Source organism: Homarus americanus, unplaced genomic scaffold (assembly GCF_018991925.1).
Source record: "Homarus americanus isolate GMGI-L3 unplaced genomic scaffold, GMGI_Hamer_2.0 scaffold55640, whole genome shotgun sequence".
Taxonomy (NCBI): Eukaryota; Metazoa; Arthropoda; class Malacostraca; order Decapoda; family Nephropidae; genus Homarus; species Homarus americanus.
Genome location: NW_024713650.1, coordinates 2722159 through 2740250, shown reverse-complemented (window position 1 = coordinate 2740250; position 18092 = coordinate 2722159).

Genomic DNA, 18092 nt, shown 5'->3' with positions numbered 1-18092 from the left:
CATCCTTCTAATTATAAAGTGTAGAATCTAAACCCATGACAACGATGCTACAAAACTCGCTAGTAGTTGACTCATATAATCGTATTAAAACAACAATTATAGTCACTCATACTTTATGACGCGTAGTTCAACATTGCCGAAATTTACTTGTTTTAATATTTTAACTAAACTCATTGTGACTTTAGCTTTATTAAATGACATATAAGTTAAAGAGTTTGATAGACGTTCGAAACCTGTGTATTAAAGTTCGATCCTAAAGGTGATTTAACATTGTTATTTGGAGGTTTGTCACAGTTCGTACACATCTAATGAGTTATATACCAAGGGTGGAATGTTTATCATAATATAGATAATTAACAAGAGTCAAGCTGATGTTTACCATGAATTAAGCTGATTTGTATGTTTACCAAGACTTAAGCTGATGTTTCTATGTTTACCAAGAATTAAGCTGATTTTTATGTTTACCAAGGCTTAAGCTGATGTTTCTATGTTTACTAAGACTAAGCTGAAGTTTCTGTGTTTATCAAGCTTAAACTTATGTTTTCTACGTTATCTGAAACTAGGATATACACGTAATCTGATTGGCTCGAGGTAACATACTGTATAACCTGATTGACACTAGACTGGCACCACTGATTGACACTAGACTGGCACCACTGATTGACACTAGACTGGCACCAGTTTATTTCACCTGAAGACTAACCACCCTCACGCTAATCTAACCTGGGGTGTTTTATCTTCAGCTAATCCATTCAAGGCTCTAACGTATATATTAACATTTAGTAACACGTAATCTCTACAGTAATTCATCTAATTTATTCTCTTACAAAGCAAAATTCTCAAGAAATATATTCGTATGGAATTGAAATATTTATAGGTGAAAATTTCCATATTATTATTTTTTTCATCATCATATTAAAGACTTTGTTCATAACCTTTGCTTAATCAGTAGAAAATATCATGTTTTAAATTCTGTTACATCATAAATTAGACTAGAAAGACGTACTGTATATATTTCTCCCTTTAATCCATAATTGTTAGCTCCCTTTAATCTATAATTGTTATCTCCCTTTAATCTATAATTGTTAGCTCCCTTTAATCTATAATTGTTAGCTCCCTTTAATCTATAATTGTTATCTCCCTTTAATCTATAATTGTTAGCTCCCTTTAATCTATAATTGTTAGCTCCCTTTACTCTATAATTGTTATCTCCCTTTAATCTATAATTGTTAGCTCCCTTTAATCTATAATTGTTAGCTCCCTTTAATCTATAATTGTTATCTCCCTTTAATCTATAATTGTTATCTCCCTTTAATCTATAATTATCTCCCTTTAATCTATAATTGTTATCTCCCTTTAATCTATAATTGTTATCTCCCTTTAATCTATAATTGTTATCTCCCTTTAATCTATAATTGTTATCTCCCTTTAATCTATAATTGTTAGCTCCCTTTAATCTAAAATTGTTATCTCCCTCTAATCTATAATTGTTATCTCCCTTTAATCTATAATTGTTATCTCCCTTTAATCTATAATTGTTAGCTCCCTTTAATCTATAATTGTTATCTCCCTTTATAATTGTTATCTCCCTTTATAATTGTTATCTCCCTTTAATCTATAATTGTTATCTCCCTTTATAATTGTTATCTCCCTTTAATCTATAATTGTTATCTCCCTTTAATCTATAATTGTTATCTCCCTTTAATCTATAATTGTTATCTCCCTTTAATCTATAATTGTTAGCTCCCTTTAATCTATAATTGTTAGCTCCCTTTAATCTATAATTGTTATCTCCCTTTAATCTATAATTGTTAGCTCCCTTTAATCTATAATTGTTATCTCCCTTTAATCTATAATTGTTAGCTCCCTTTAATCTATAATTGTTATCTCCCTTTAATCTGTAATTGTTATCTCCCTTTAATCTATAATTGTTATCTCCCTTTATAATTGTTATCTCCCTTTAATCTATAATTGTTAGCTCCCTTTAATCTATAATTGTTAGCTCCCTTTAATCTATAATTGTTATCTCCCTTAATCTATAATTTAGTGTAGGATTTAATCTAAGACTTCGCGCTATAAAGACCTTTGTTGATGAAGGCACAGTGAAGTATTACACCATCAATACCAGTGAAAAGTTTAATGGCGTTTAGACTTTGTAGAGTCTTTTAAAATAGTGAATTAATTTGTATTCCTAAAAGTATTCATGGTCTTATTTTTGCTTAGGGTTTCCCATACGCCAAATTAACCAGATCTTTGACTCCATGGGATGAATAAACGCCAAATTCACCAGATATTCGCCAAATTAACCAGATTTTCGTCACCATGGGATAAATAAACGCCAAATTCACCAGATATTCGCCAAATTAACCAGATTTTCGACTCCATGGGATAAATAAACGCCAAATTAACCAGATATTCGTCACCGTGGGATAAATAAACGCCAAATTAACCAGTCATTCACCTCCATTAAATATGACTAACTGTTTCATCAGTATATAAACAAACTGTGAATATACTGTACTGTACTGTACTCCCCTCACCCGATACTAACTGGTGGCGTCCAACAGTATCAGGAGTTGTGTTATCAATGCCTGAGTGTTGAAGACTGTTTTGATATGAGACGTCCAGGCTATTGCCCTCCCACTCAATCCCCCCCCCCCGTGAAAACAACCTTCTCACAGCTACAGTAAGTTGAAATATATAAGTCTGGGGTTTTAAAGAGTCGTGTAGTTAATGGTTAATATCTTTTGGGGGTTTATAACAAGGAATTTATATTTAAATAAAGAGGGTATATTATTTTGCTCTGGCATTACGGGTTTTTTTTCGTAAGTGGTAAGTATGCCAAGTTACGGTATATTATTGTACCCTGGTCAGACGACAACCAGAAAATCAGTTGTTTTTATCAATCGTCAACGAGAATCCTTTAGTACCCCGCTGTACCCCTGCCGCGGACCTTCTAACGGGTCGACCCTCCCACTACTGAGGTTCTTGGATAGTGGGAGTTTTGTGCTCAACGTAGAATAATATTGAGGAAGATTTTATTACGTTACTATTGAATCAGTGGCTGTGAAAACGACGCCTGGACACACACCACTGTACTCAACCACCAGTAGTTTATAGGGACGTCGTCCATCACCGTCATCCTCCTCACTGGTTTAATATACAATGTTTACATAACTACGACTGGACTTAATCTGTCACTCAACAGAATTAAAACTAAGCTAATGTACAGTAGTTAGACTTAAGTAGAGCATCACCTGAAAACCTAACATAGAATGGACTAGTTGTTCCTGGGACGGCGAGGACTTGACTTCATGATGAGTAATAATATTTAACCTCAGTAAAATGTGGCATCAGTGGGGAGGGGGGGGGGACTCAACGCTCTTAGAAACACGCTCCAGCTGCCAGGGTCCCTCAGGGCAACTTAGTCTGTACCAGCTTAACCTGAACACAATATACCATCGACTGAGGACCAAACATTTGCTCGTAGAAATAAGCATCAGTTTCCAGGACACAACACTGTGACCAGATGTGTACTAACTTAACCTAAGTCTAATATGGCAGCAACAGAGGATGAAGTCTGCCTCCCGAGAAACAAACACTATTTCTGTATAGGACACCTCGGGCAGTCATATATTATACCAACCCAAGTTTAATATGGCATTGAGGACCAAGCTTGTCTACTGAGCCCCGAGCATCACTTCCCTGGACACCGCAGAGCAGCCATACCTATACCAAGTTAGCCTAAGCTGGATATAGCATGGAGGGAGGATCAAGCCTGCCTTCTGAGAAACAAGCAGCATCTGGGATGCACCTCGGGGCAGCTTGAGACTGAGGAGAACTGGTCGCGGCGCCGTGTGTGTGAGGACGTCTGGGTGGGTCACTGAACCAATACTACACAAACACAGCGTTCCACACCCTCACTGTCTAAGCCAGTGTCACTAAGCCAGTTTCTGCCCCGCTATTACACATCTCTAAAGGCTCGCAACTTGTTTCAGAATAAAAGGGTTTTATATCATTCACCGTATAATCTTGCAGCGAGTTTTTCGTCTGGGAAGTATCTCAGCATTAACATTTCAGCTATACCATTAACATGAAGTTATTGCCTGCCTCGAGGGGTCGCTTCAGATCTGGTTGTACCCAAACCGCCACTATAAAATCGTGTTTCTTTTTATTTCGTCTGCGTCTATAAACAATATATTTAATACTTTGTAAACGAGATCAACCTTCACGAGTGTAATTAGCCATCAGTGTTTAAAAACAATCATTAACAGTTGTGTAATATTATAAGATAAACATTATTATAATATAAAATTACCCATGAGTTAGCCATCCAGGCTGGAAATAAATTATTATCATTTTGAAAGTATTTCTGCATCATAATATCAAAATACATCAGTATTTCGAGAAAAAAGTTCCCAATACTGTCCATCTTAATTAAATATCGCTCATATAAAAAATCATCTTAAAGTACAGGTTATCACAGTTGAAAGTAATTATAGAAATAACACAGTTTCCCTTGTTGATAATGTATTAGACCAGCCCATTAATTCTGGCTGACGAGTTGGGTTGGAAATGCCAGGGGTGGAGACGAGCCTCAGGCGGTACTAGCCTAACTCGAGTACATCCCTGTGTTGCTTCTTGCTCAAACTGGTCGCTGCTCTCATATATATATATATATATATATATATATATATATATATATATATATATATATATATATATATATATATATATATATATATATATATATATATATATATATATATATATATATATATATAATATATATATATATATATATATATATATATATATATATATTATATATATATTATATATATATATATATATATATATATATATATATATATATATATATATAATGTGTGTGTAAACAGTGTTATCCATCTGAGTCGCAAACCACTAATGAAAGTTGCTCAACAAACATTAGGCACGAAAACGAAATCTTTTCATTTGTGAAAGAATCAAAAGGTGTTTTGTTTCCACCACTAATTACAGACTTCATTCTCATGCGTCATGTTATTCTTTTACGTCGACTCTTCACTCAAGAGTTAGCGAACCAGCCAATAAGACGCCATCATTCCAGCATTAAATACCTTATGGCTGTGAATATAACAACAGGAGACCAGTTTGATCCAGTGGAGCTGCCCTGATAGTCGACCACTGGAATGTTTTCGCTCACTGTAAATTATTTCCCGCCACCAGTTAGGATATATTTTGATAAGCCTTTCTTGTATATCTGCTTCGTAAGATCTGCATTATCCACGGACCATAATTAAGTTTTTCATTTATGTTCTGAAGGGACCAACCTTGTAAAAGTACTAGTAATAGGGCGGTAGTCTTTATATAATTACTTCATGTCTTAAATTCAAGTTCAGGTTTAATTATTTATTGAGAAAGAAAGTTGCAGGTGAAGACATTCCCTCCAGAAGCCATATAAAGCTCACCAGATAAGACCATTATTTAACTGTGCTTTTAGGTATCTATGTCCCAAGCTTACGGTCATCCTTGTTCCTATCCTTGATATACCTCATGTCTCGTCTCTCTTTGTATTGTTTTCAGAAATTGTTAACAAAGTGATACTCTTCATTACATGGATTACTGCACCAATATTTCGATCCTAAATCTGCACCTGTGGTTGTATTTCTGAGTGATGTTAGAAAAGCTTTTAATGAATATAAACTTTATTTTGTGCAAGTTACCTCAATTATTTCAAATATAGGATGAAAACACAGTAATGAATATACTATAGCAAGTATTTACTGTGAGGTGAACAGGGGGGTTCATTTGTAAACAACTCCACAACCAACTCCTCTACACATTTCATCTGAAGAATACACCCGGGAATGGCTGCTCCCAGAGAATTTCCCTTCAGCAATTTTACGCACGATAAAGAGGCATTTCTGTCCTATTTCAAAATAAACAGTAATCTCTGGCCGACGATAGGGCCCAGCGTTCCTTTTACCATTGAAAAAACTTTAAGAACTAATGTTATTACGAGGTTTATATCTTCTAGAGAATTGTTATTTTAAGATTACATGTACGCCGTAAAGCATCGTTCACTATTATTTACAAACTTCAACCACAAAAATGCGGACTTTAAGGTTATTATAAAAGCGTATATGATATTACTTTACGCGAGTGCTCCTAATTTTAATAAATTATTTGATTTAGTTATATATCAATAGTATTGTGAGAGAAAACTTTACTCACCCATAAGTAAATTTAAAAGTCTTAGTTGTATTAAGTTTTTTCCCTCAATCAAAATCGTCAAACGTGAACTGAACAGACGGTTGGAAAGTTGAAGATCACTCTCCTCCGTGTTATTTACCTCGCTGTCATAATATCCTGCCAGAAAAGTGTTGGGAAATCGATGTGAAATTTATACCAATTTTCCGGGAGTTACTCTGGGTGATAAGGTCTTAAAACAGAGGGAAAACATGATCACTGGAGGGACTAGCGAAGGTTTGATCCATGGAGGTGTAATATACTTCCATGGTTTGATTGGCCGTAACCTACAAATATACAGACAATTTTTTTTTTTTAGTGTCAATGACCTTAGGAACAACGACTGAAATATCACCCAACCGAGATGACTAAGTTTGGTTTCTTTCGTCCTTGTGAATAGCTGCTAGTTTTTACACCATTCTGAAAATATTTATTAAGAGAAATCTATTAGAAAGTGGTATTAATTACAGCTTGGCTATTTTCTAGATGTTGTTATATATATATATATATATATATATATATATATATATATATATATATATATATATATATATATATATATATATATATATATATATATATATATATATATATACGTCAATTAGTAGAAAGTATTTAGTAGTCTATCCACATGTTGAAAAATGTAGATTTGTCGGAGAAACGTGAAGGCATGATAGGTTGAAAGTGAAGCATAACAGGTTGAAAGTGGGCATGATAGGTTGAAAGTGAGATATGACGGTTGAGAAGTGAGGCATAACAGGCTGAAAGTGAGGCATGATAGGTTGAAAGGTGAGGGCATGATAGGTTGAAAGTGAAGCATAACAGGTTGAAAGTGAAACATCATAGGTTGAAAGTGAGGCATGACAAGTTGAAAGTGAGGCATGACAGGTTGAAAGTGAGACATTGAGTTATTACGTCTTTTGTCAATAACAGACGACGTAATTTAGCCGTCTTACACGTATAAAATAACAAGAAAAGCCGTTCTTAGGAAGAGATGTTTTTGTTATTGATATTTCGGTGATTCAGCTGCCTGGATTATTAAGCATCGTTAACTAGACGTCTTAATTTCTACAATAGACAATAGATAAAGGTTAAAAATTCGGATAGATAGATAGATAAAATAGATTGATAAGATAGATAGATAAGTAGATAACTTCTGGCGTAGGACAAGGATTCCAATGATCTACCGATAAAGTCATCAGTCCAAGGCCACTACAGGTTAGGTTAGGTTGGGTTAGGTTAGGTTAGCGATTATATACCCAGCTGTGATTATACCTTCCTACTGGCCTCTGTGATACACGTTATATTCTCTCTCAACCATCGATAAGGTCGTCTGGTCTGAGGAACACACTGACAGCTTGTGAGTTAACTGACCTCTACATTTGGTTGCCGAGTTAACCTGTACCATTAAAACATGATTGCCGAGTTAAGCTGTACTCTAAACATCAGGGTTGCTGAGTTAAGCTGCTCTATTAATCCACTAAGACTCCCGAGTTAATCCACCCACGTAACACCAGACTCCCGAGTTAATCCACCCACGTAACACCAGACTCCCGAGTTAATCCACCCACTTAACACCAGACTCCCGAGTTAATCCACCCACTTAACACCAGACTCCCGAGTTAATCCACCCACTTAACACTAAACTACACTACCATGGTATGAAGATGTTAAGATAATGATGAGAATACTTACTTAATTACTCACCCCCTAATTTTATCACATTATAAGCCGGTGTGCAAGTCATTAGGTAAATAAGGGTTAGGAGAGAGAGGTGAAACACGGCGGCTCCTCAAGGCTAAGCGAGCAACATGGGGTTTTCGTTTAATGTTATATACAGTAAAAAAACCTCTATTTAATGGAATTCAGTCCGTTATATGGAGGGATTATTAGATGTGTAACGTCTATCTAACGAATTATAGTGGTGAAAGTCCGTTATATCGAGGGTCCTTTAGATGTAAAAATCTCCATATAGCGAACTATATAGAGATGAAAGTCCGTTATATAGAGGGTCCTTCAGATGTGAACTCCCGAACTAACGGATTATATGGAGAAAGAAAAGTCCGTTAACTAGAGGTATCAGTGTAGGGAGTCTATAATAAATCTCACCCAAAGACCACACACACCCCTTCATTACAATTGATTTAGTCACTAGAAGGTTACAGAGCATCGACGTCTGCTGTAGTCTGTAGTACGTATCAGTAAAGTCATCATTACATAATTATCTTCATGTAATTTATGTAGTTTTATACTTTTATTTTATCGTTGATGGGCTTTTGTTATTGCTGATCTTATGACATCGAGGTGGAAGGTTATATTGATGTCAGCTTTTGTTATATTGTTACTGGCCTTATGACGTCAACGCAGAAGGTTATATTGATGTCAGCTTTTGTTATATTGTTACTGGTCTTATGACATCGAGGTGGAAGGTTATTTTGATGTCAGCTTTTGTTATATTGTTACTGGCCTTATGACGTCAACGCAGAAGGTTATATTGATATCAACTCTTGTTATATTGATGTGACGTCTAAACTGATGCTCTAAGTAGTTAATGTGTTTAATTATAGTGTTTGTGTACAAGTTAACTCGTGTGGTTAACATACATACGAGGTCTATTGTAGTCCTCAAAGAATCGTATATACTGTATATCCCTGATGGTGGCTGAAGGTGCAAGAATACAATTTACAGACTGACCAAAAAAAAAAATAATAATGAAAATAAAAATACTGTACAAAAATGACACCAAAATGAAATTGAGACTTTCCTTAAATAGATATACATTCACTTATTACCAGGCAACAACGGGGTAACTTTTCCACTAATTCTGTTCCCTGTCTGGTGTTCACTGCACGTATGTAATCAACCTCAAGTCTCAATGTAATTTAGTTGTTACTTATGATTATTATTTTTATGTTTATTATAAAGTCAACCACTGTCAGTCACATTCTTACACCTTAACTTACTGGGAAATAGTGTAGTGAGAACTTTTGAAAATCTGGATGAGTCAGGTTGGAACTTTTGAAAATCTAGAGGAGTCAGGTTTGAACTTTTGAAAAATCTGGAGTCAGGTTTGAACTTAGATATTGTGTTATTGAAGATTTTTACACGATGATTTACTGTATATACCCACATTAAAAAAATAACCTAGAGAGTGGATGTCTTCCCAAAATATCTAAAGTGACAGGATTAGATTAGATTAGGTTTGGTTTGGTTTGGTTTTGTTAGGTTTGGTTTGGTTTTGTTAGGTTTGGTTTGGTTTGGTTTGGTTTGGTTAGGTTTGGTTTGGTTTGGTTTGGTTAGGTTTGGTTAGGTTAGGTTTGGTTTGGTTTGGTTAGGTTAGGTTTGGTTTGGTTAGGTTTGGTTTGGTTTGGTGTGGTTTGGTTTGGTTTGGTGTGGTTTGGTTTTGTTAGGTTAGGTTTGGTTTGGTTAGGTTTGGTTAGGTTAGGTTTGGTTTGGTTTGGTTTGGTTAGGTTTTGTTTGGTTTGGTTAGGTTTGGTTTGGTTAGGTTTGGTTTGGTTATGTTATGTTATGTTAAGTTTGGTTAGGTTTGGTTTGGTTAGGTTTGGTTTCTTCTTTGTCAGCAGCCATTTAATCCTCGAAAAATCTGTTGGATACATCAGCGTTGGCGTTGAGGACTGACCAGCATACTTAAAATAAAAACCGGTTTGGTGTCTTTGGCGAGGGAGTGAGAGTACCAACCGGTTTATTTAAAATACTTGTATTTCTTAATTATATATCCATGATTAATAAGAGTTTTTTAGTTAATAACATCAGTTTTAACATTTCTCATAACTATACCACAAATTTAACCTAACATTGTAGTTATTATTAAAACGGTTTCCATCAGTTATTTATGTTATATAATGACAATTAACTGACGTTCATTATTAGTACAGGTCCTATCAAGTCATTAAGTCTAATCGATTTTTATATTTTATGGGTTAGTATCAATATTGTCGTTAAATAAAGTTGCTGGTACTTTAGAGGGACAGAACACATGAGTTTATCCCTATGTCTCTCCGTTTTCTTTTTGCCTGCGTTAACAGCTCAATGTCCGCCTATCCTGACTGACACTGACAATGATTTTCCTCTTTTTTTTTACTTTTTTTATGTCGCATTGCTTACACGACGAGGCAGTTGTCCCCCCCCCCTCCTCCCTCATTAACACAGCTTTAATCTATTCTTGGTCTCCCATGTGTTCAGTTGCAGTATAAATTATAATTAATTTTACTAACACATCTGTGGTTGGTTTATGTTCATATGACCATAAAATATGCTTTCTCACTCGCCTGCAGCCCTCCCACCACCCCCATTGTAATACAGTACATTGTGTTGCCCACGGCCGCCTTAATGAATTACAGTGTATCCAATTCATACCTTGTAACAGACTGAATAATTTGAAGAGGAATTTGTTATACATCTTTTGATCGTGAACAACGGTGAGTGATAACCAAAGCGTCCCGCCCATATCTGATTCAATTACGTGTCTGAGTTAAGAATTTCAGTGGGACCAGACGTCTTCCTCCAAGCCTTCACTGGTTCTGAGTGATATGTTACCTATTTTGTAGCTAATTTGAATTATTTTGAAGTTAAATCGGCGGGTGTGTGTGTTAAGGTATTTGATGGTGGTGGTATCACTGCTGCCCCGAGCCAGCCACTGACTGTTGAGGGCATTTCTGATGCACGACTTGTCTCTCTCTCATATTATGTATACCAAAGCGTTTACAATTGAATATAAAGGCAAAACAGCATATGTAAAAAGATATATGCTGTTTTGTGAGTTTTTTGCAAAGATATACTGTAGGTATATTATATGTAATTTCTTGTAGGATTCCTAACAAAATTGGATGGGTTTTTCTTAATGCATTGTTTCTTTTCTTTAGTTATGAACGAGTTGATATTTTACTTAAAAGGAAAGGAGCCAAGAATGAAAGGTCATGATGCCTAGTTACTGACAGCCATAAACATGAACTGCTCGACTTAAGCTAATTACCTGTAAGAAATCTCCAAAGAGGATGCGACATATATATTGTTTTAATGTGAACATCGCCGGTGTCGTTATACCGGTTGTCTTGTCTTTCATCAGAGGAAAAATATTGCGTGGGATGGAAGTTGATGGGCGGCTGCCAGACGCGTCTGCAACGTGCCCAGTGATCATAATTCAACAGCATAACTTGACTTAGTCTTGAGAACAATAATCCATTGTTTGGTAAGCTCTTAATTGTACATGGCAGTTGCATTATTGCGTACAGGGGACGATATAATGTTAACTATACGTTGCATTACAAAGTATTTACGTGGACCATGACGCGGGTCATTATTTGATTCATTCGTCTCTTCAACCCTTCTAACATATGGCATAAGTAAGTAATTCAGTATCTACGGCCATTCCTGCGTGAAGTGCGTCGTTTTTTCCAATGTCCCCACGCAGAGAAACAGTATAAATAGTTGGCAAATGCGCATTCTAATATACAAAAAAAGTTAGGAGGGAGGGTGTGGCGTCGACCATTAGCCGGGGGCGGTGGTGCTTGTCTCACCCGCCCGGCCCGCCCAGCGCTCTCTGCTCATTCATTTTGTTCCAGCGACCTTCTGTTTTTCTTCTATGTTCTCTACATGTTTGTTATTTCATATTTCGTTGCTATATTATCTTAAGGCACTAGTTATGTTATATTCTGGATGACAACTATACCGCACTTCTCGGTTTATTTGCCTGCGTGATGTCCTGTCTGAAAGGGTCAAGGCCAGTGTTGCCAGCTCCGCAAGGTATTACACCCTCGCGAATTCATTCACAAACTCTTGCGTAATGCGTAAGTGGGCAAAAATTCTAGATTTGTTTTACATAAGTGTACTTATCTAATGTTAACGGTATCAATTATGTATATAATTTGAGTAAAACATACATTAATGTTACAAAACAATAAATGCCGTAACGGTGAAATGAAATTGCAGGTTTGGTAACAATAATAGAGTACGAATTGTGGATGACTCGACTCTTCATAGTTTTTTTTGTTGCTTGGCCGTAGTACGACCCTACGTAGGTCACTTTCCTTTGATTTTTTGCTTCATTGGAGGATCCCTGTGAGACTTAACGCCCCCCGTGGCCTCAAACAAACACCATACATTCTCCAGGAGTTAAAATTAAACGCGATATACGAGCAGGCGTGGGCGTGCGGCTTCTCTCCCCTGGTTTCTTCTTCACAGCTAAGTTTAACCAGTTTACTGTTCATAGCAAAGTGATTCATTCGTGGGCATCACTGGGGGTTGATCTTAGGGCCTGGTGATGGAGCAGACGGGGCAGGCAGTGTGTCTAGGGAGGGAGGGAGGAGGTAGGTGGCCGCGCTCTCTTGGCCTGCCTACACAACCCCGCACCCACATACACCAACCAGGACAAACTCGCCCCTCACACATTCATCGCCTTTCCTCCCCCTGTTTTACTGCCTTCACCTGTTTAGGCTGTTACCTCCTGTTACCCTTCTGCTGTCGCCTCCTCGCGTATTGGTTCTTGATGTTATATAGAAGTAAATAAACCGTTACATAGATAGATAGATACAAAGATTGATAGATACTGTAGATAGAGAGATTGATTGATAGATAGATTGATTGATTGATTGACTACGTATTGAACAGAGGACTAAGATAACTCGATATAGGCCTAGGAATAGACATGCGTTGGGTAGATAGACAAATAGACAGACAGACAGATTGATAGATAGATAGATAGATAGATAGACAAACAGATAGATAGATAGATAGACAGACAGTTAATAGATAGATAGACAGACAGATAGATAATAGATAGACAGACAGACAGACCGATAGATAGATAGATAGACACAGACAGACAGACAGACAGACCGATAGATAGATAGATAGACACAGACAGACAGACAGACAGACAGATAGATAGATAGATAGATAGATAGATAGACAGACAGACAGACAGAGAGCTATTCAGTCAAAAGTCACACAAGTTCACCTGTATTCACCATCTACAAAACAGTCCAGGTGTACAAACAACGAACACTACATCGATTTAACCAAAGAATTACCCAAAGAAACACATTAAAACCTACTGTATTTTCTATGTTCAAAATTTTCTGTTATTTATATTTCTGTGATTCATTTCTGTTTGTTATTTAACCGCTCTGTTTGGGTGTTGAGGATTCGGATTCAATCGTAAATAATAACATGGTACTTGGGATTGTGAGTTGTATTTGGTTGTTACGGAAAAAAATATATTATGGCGTCTCTCTCTCTCTCTCTCTCTCTCTCTCTCTCTCTCTCTCTCTCTCTCTCTCTCTCTCTCCGGTGGAATATTATGCGTTACGAAAATAGAGGAAAGTGACAGAAAGAGAACGAACAGAAGAGAGATGGAGAGAAAAACTGGAAGGAGGAAAAATAACAAAAGAGAGATTTAGGAGACATGAAAGAGAGAGAGAGAGAGGAGGAGAAGGAGGAAGAAGAATGGGAGGAGAGAGAGGAGGGGGGGTAGGGAGATGTAGAGGCAGGAGAAAGAATTAGGAGATGGGAAAGAAAGAGAGAAGAGATAGGAGGAGGGATAAAATAAAAGAGGAGAGAGAGAAAGAGAGACAGGAGGAGGATCAAGAGAAGATAAGAGAGAGGTAGAAATGGCGAAAAAGAAACGAGAGATAGAATGAGGTGGCAAACAGAGACAGAGAGAGAAAAGAGATAGTAGAAGCCAAGATAGATAAGTTGAGAGAGAGAGCGAGCGTGAAGAGATAGGGAAGAGAGGCAGAGATTGACCGAGAAAGAGAGAAGAGATAGTAAGAGAGGCAGAGATAGAGAGAGACAAGTGAGGGGAGGAGGTGGGGGGAGACAATTCCTCAGGCACAGATAAACAGTACCGGTATATACTGTATGTAAGGAGAGGTCACTGACTGTCTTCAAGAACACACAGTAAACCTGCTTTCAGATTCTCACTGATTACTAAGTTATTTTTATCCCCTTAACTGCTCAAGATACGAGAACAAGTCTAACTAACTGACTCACTTAAGCTACAACACCAAGATGTAGTTTCAAACGATCGTAAGTTAAATTTTCTTCCTAACTGGAGATGTAATGATGTTTCTAACTGACTCACTAAAGATATGATACAAAGGTGGATTCTCAAAAGTTCCTATGTTACGTTTGTGTCTCTTGTGTGATTTCTGTCATTTTTCTTGCCATCTTAGTATTTACAAGGGGAATTTGGCATACGATCATTTAAGAATCTATCTTTGTGTCGTAGTAAAAGTGAGTCAGTTAAATGCATTCTCACGTCTCCGGTTAGAGAGGATTTTTTTTTATATAATCTAATCCTGTCAGCAGGAATTGGATCACCTGTAGATTAGACACGCCAACTTAGCCTAACTTAACCTAACCTAATAACCTCCCCTCTCCTAACCTAACCTACCTTACCTTATCCCCCTCTACCCTAACCTACCTTTATCTAACCTGACCTAACCTGACCTAACCTAACCTAACCTACCTTACCTTATCCCCCTCTACCCTAGCCTACCTTTATCTAACCTAACCTGACCTAATCGCCTCAGGTATACCATTAAGATAGTTAAACACCAGAGGAAATAAGCTGGGATGGTTAGGTTAGGTTTAAATCAAGGTGAATTAAGCTGGGATGGTTAATCTTCATTATCCCAGGAATTAAATGGATGCAGATAACCACACACTGAGCCATCAACATAACTGACCAATCAAAACAAAGGATGGAGGGAGTGTCATTGTTTATACCAGTAAGCAAATCGCGATACTTGTCAATGTGTTCTGCTTTCACTTGTCCCAGATTCTCACGTAAAGAATAGTCCCCGATAGCTTATTTATCCTAACCTAACCTAACCTAACCTACCCTAACATAACTGCGACTATCTTAACCTAGCTTAACTTAACCCAATTTAACCTAACATAACTTTAACTGACCTACCATAAACCTAACCTAACCAAACCTATCCTCCCCAGAAGATGGTTAGAGTGGCCAATCATATGAACTAAATGGGGGCTGGGGGAGGCAACCCAAACTGGGGGTTGGGGGAGGAAGGAACTAACCGGGGTTGGAGGAGGGGGGTGAACCAAACTGGGGGGTTGGGGGAGGGGGGGTGAACTAAACTGGGGGAGCCTAGTAGGGGGAACTAAACTGGGGGTCGGAGAGGGGGGGTGAACTAAACTGGGGGAGGAGGTCTTAATGTGCTTCTGTCTTCCCCTGCTAAGGTAAGTTATAAAGATAGATTCTCAAAGATATGCAAAGTCAAATGATCGTATCTGGTGTTACAATGTCTCCTAATCCACTTATACGTGAGATAAATAAGGTGTGATGAGAGAGAAGGAGAGGAAGAGAGAGAAGAAGGAAGGAGAGAGAGAGAGAGGAGGAGAGAGAGAGAGAGAGAGAGAGAGAGAGAGAGAGAGAAAGAGAAAAGGAAAAAGAGGGACAGAAGAGAGAGAAGGGGGGGAGGGAGGAAGGAAAGAGAGGAGAGAGAGAGGGAAAAGAAAGAGGGACAGGAAGAGAGAGAAGAGAGGGAGGAGGGGAGGGAAAAAGATGAAGAAGGAGGGAAGGAGAGTGAAAGAAGGAGAAGAAAGAAGAAAGAGAGAGAAAAGAGAAATCTACCCAAGTCTGCATTTCTACCCGGAAAATCTGTTATGCATTGTTTAGCTAACCGGCAGACATAGATTATTTACACACAATGGTGGCAGCTAGTCCTAACACTGACAAGACCACGCGGCCCGGGTGGGGGAGGGGGGGGGGTACAGTACAGACGACCATTAACTTCCAATTACGCATCCTCAAATATAAACCATCAACCAAATCATCAGGAGAGTGCCTGGTTGAGTGGAGTTAGTGTACGTGGTTGAGTGGAGTTAGTGTACGTGGTTGAGTGGAGTTAGTGTACGTGGTTGAGTGGAGTTAGTGTACGTGGTTGAGTGGAGTAGTGTACGTGGTTGAGGAGTTTGGTGGCATGTGGTTGAGGAGTTAGTGTACGTGGTAGAGTGGAGTTACACCGCATGTGGTTGGAGTGAAGGGTGGTTGAGTGGAGTTAGTGTATGTGGTTGAGTGGAGTTACACCGTACGTGGTTGAGTGGAGTTAGTGTACGTGGTTGAGTGGAGTTAGTGTACGTGGTTGAGTGGAGTAATTTGTATATATTGTATTGGTTTTTGTACACAGGTTACAGCGTGGTTGGTTTAGGTATTAGTGTGAAGTTATGTTCCAATGTTATGGTTGATTATTCACGTTGATGGGGTCCCGGTGTTTGTTATTCACATTGATGGGGTCCCGGTGTTTGTTATTCACTTTGATGGGGTCCCGGTGTTTGTTATTCACATTGATGGGGTCCCGGTGTTTGTTATTCACATTGATGGGGTCCCGGTGTTTGTTATTCACATTGATGGGGTCCCAGTGTTTGTTATTCACGTTGATGGGGTCCCGGTGTTTGTTATTCACGTTGATGGGGTCCCAGTGTTTGTTATTCACATTGATGGGGTCCCGGTGTTTGTTATTCACATTGCTGGGGTCCCATTGTTTGTTATTCACACAGATGGGGTCCCGGTATGCATGCACGTATATAAATCACAAACGACAAGAGCTATAAACCACAAACGACTAGAGCTATAAACCACAAACAACAAGAGCTATAAACCACAAACGACTAGAGCTATAAACCACAAACGACAAGAGCTATAAACTTCTAACTTGGTATATTTATCCACCGTGACGACCCCCCAAACATACGCTGAAGTTACTGCAGCCACAAGGTCAAACTTCCAGGGTCAAATCAGTGATAAAATGGGCTTCCTATCGCATGCGTGAGTTGGCACCTTAGGGAGGGTCGTTAATATCTGATCGCTATATGTTGTCCTCTTAAACTGCTCTACTGCTGTGGGCAATCAGTGTGTATGGGGGCCTCTCTGTGCTGAGTAAAATCGAAAGGTGTTAACCAAATCAAATATTAAAAGCGGCGTCCAGGTAGTGAAGGGGTTAGGAGGTCGACAGTGCCAGTTATATAAGGTTCGTATTGGGAGGATGAGCACCCTAACCTAACCCTAGCCTAATACTGTATAATATAGCCTAACTTCATGTAACCTAGCCTAACCTTACCTGACCTAATCTAATGTAATATAACCTAACCTAACCTAGCCTAATATAATATAGCCTAACTTCATGTGACCTAACCTAACCTTACCTGACCTAATCTAATGTAATATAACCTAACCTAACCTAGCCTAATATAATATAGTCTAACTTCATGTGACCTAACCTAACCTTACCTGACCTAATCTAATGTAATATAACCTAACCTAACCTAGCCTAATATAATATAGTCTAACTTCATGTGACCTAACCTAACCTTACCTGACCTAATCTAATGTAATATAACCTAACCTAGCCTAATATAATATAGTCTAACTTCATGTGACCTAACCTAACCTTACCTGACCTAATGTAATGTAATATAACCTAACCTAACCTAGCCTAATATAATATAGTCTAACTTCATGTGACCTAACCTAACCTTACCTGACCTAATCTAATGTAATATAACCTAACCTAACCTAGCCTAATATAATATAGTCTAACTTCATGTGACCTAACCTAACCTTACCTGACCTAATCTAATGTAATATAACCTAACCTAACCTAGCCTAATATAATATAGCCTAACTTCATGTGACCTAACCTAATCTTACCTGACCTAATCTAATGTAATATAACCTAACCTAACCTAACCTAGCCTAGCCTAGCCTAGCCTAGCCTAATATAATATAGCCTAACTTCATGTGACCTAACCTAACCTTACCTGACCTAATCTAATGTAATATAACCTAACCTAACCTA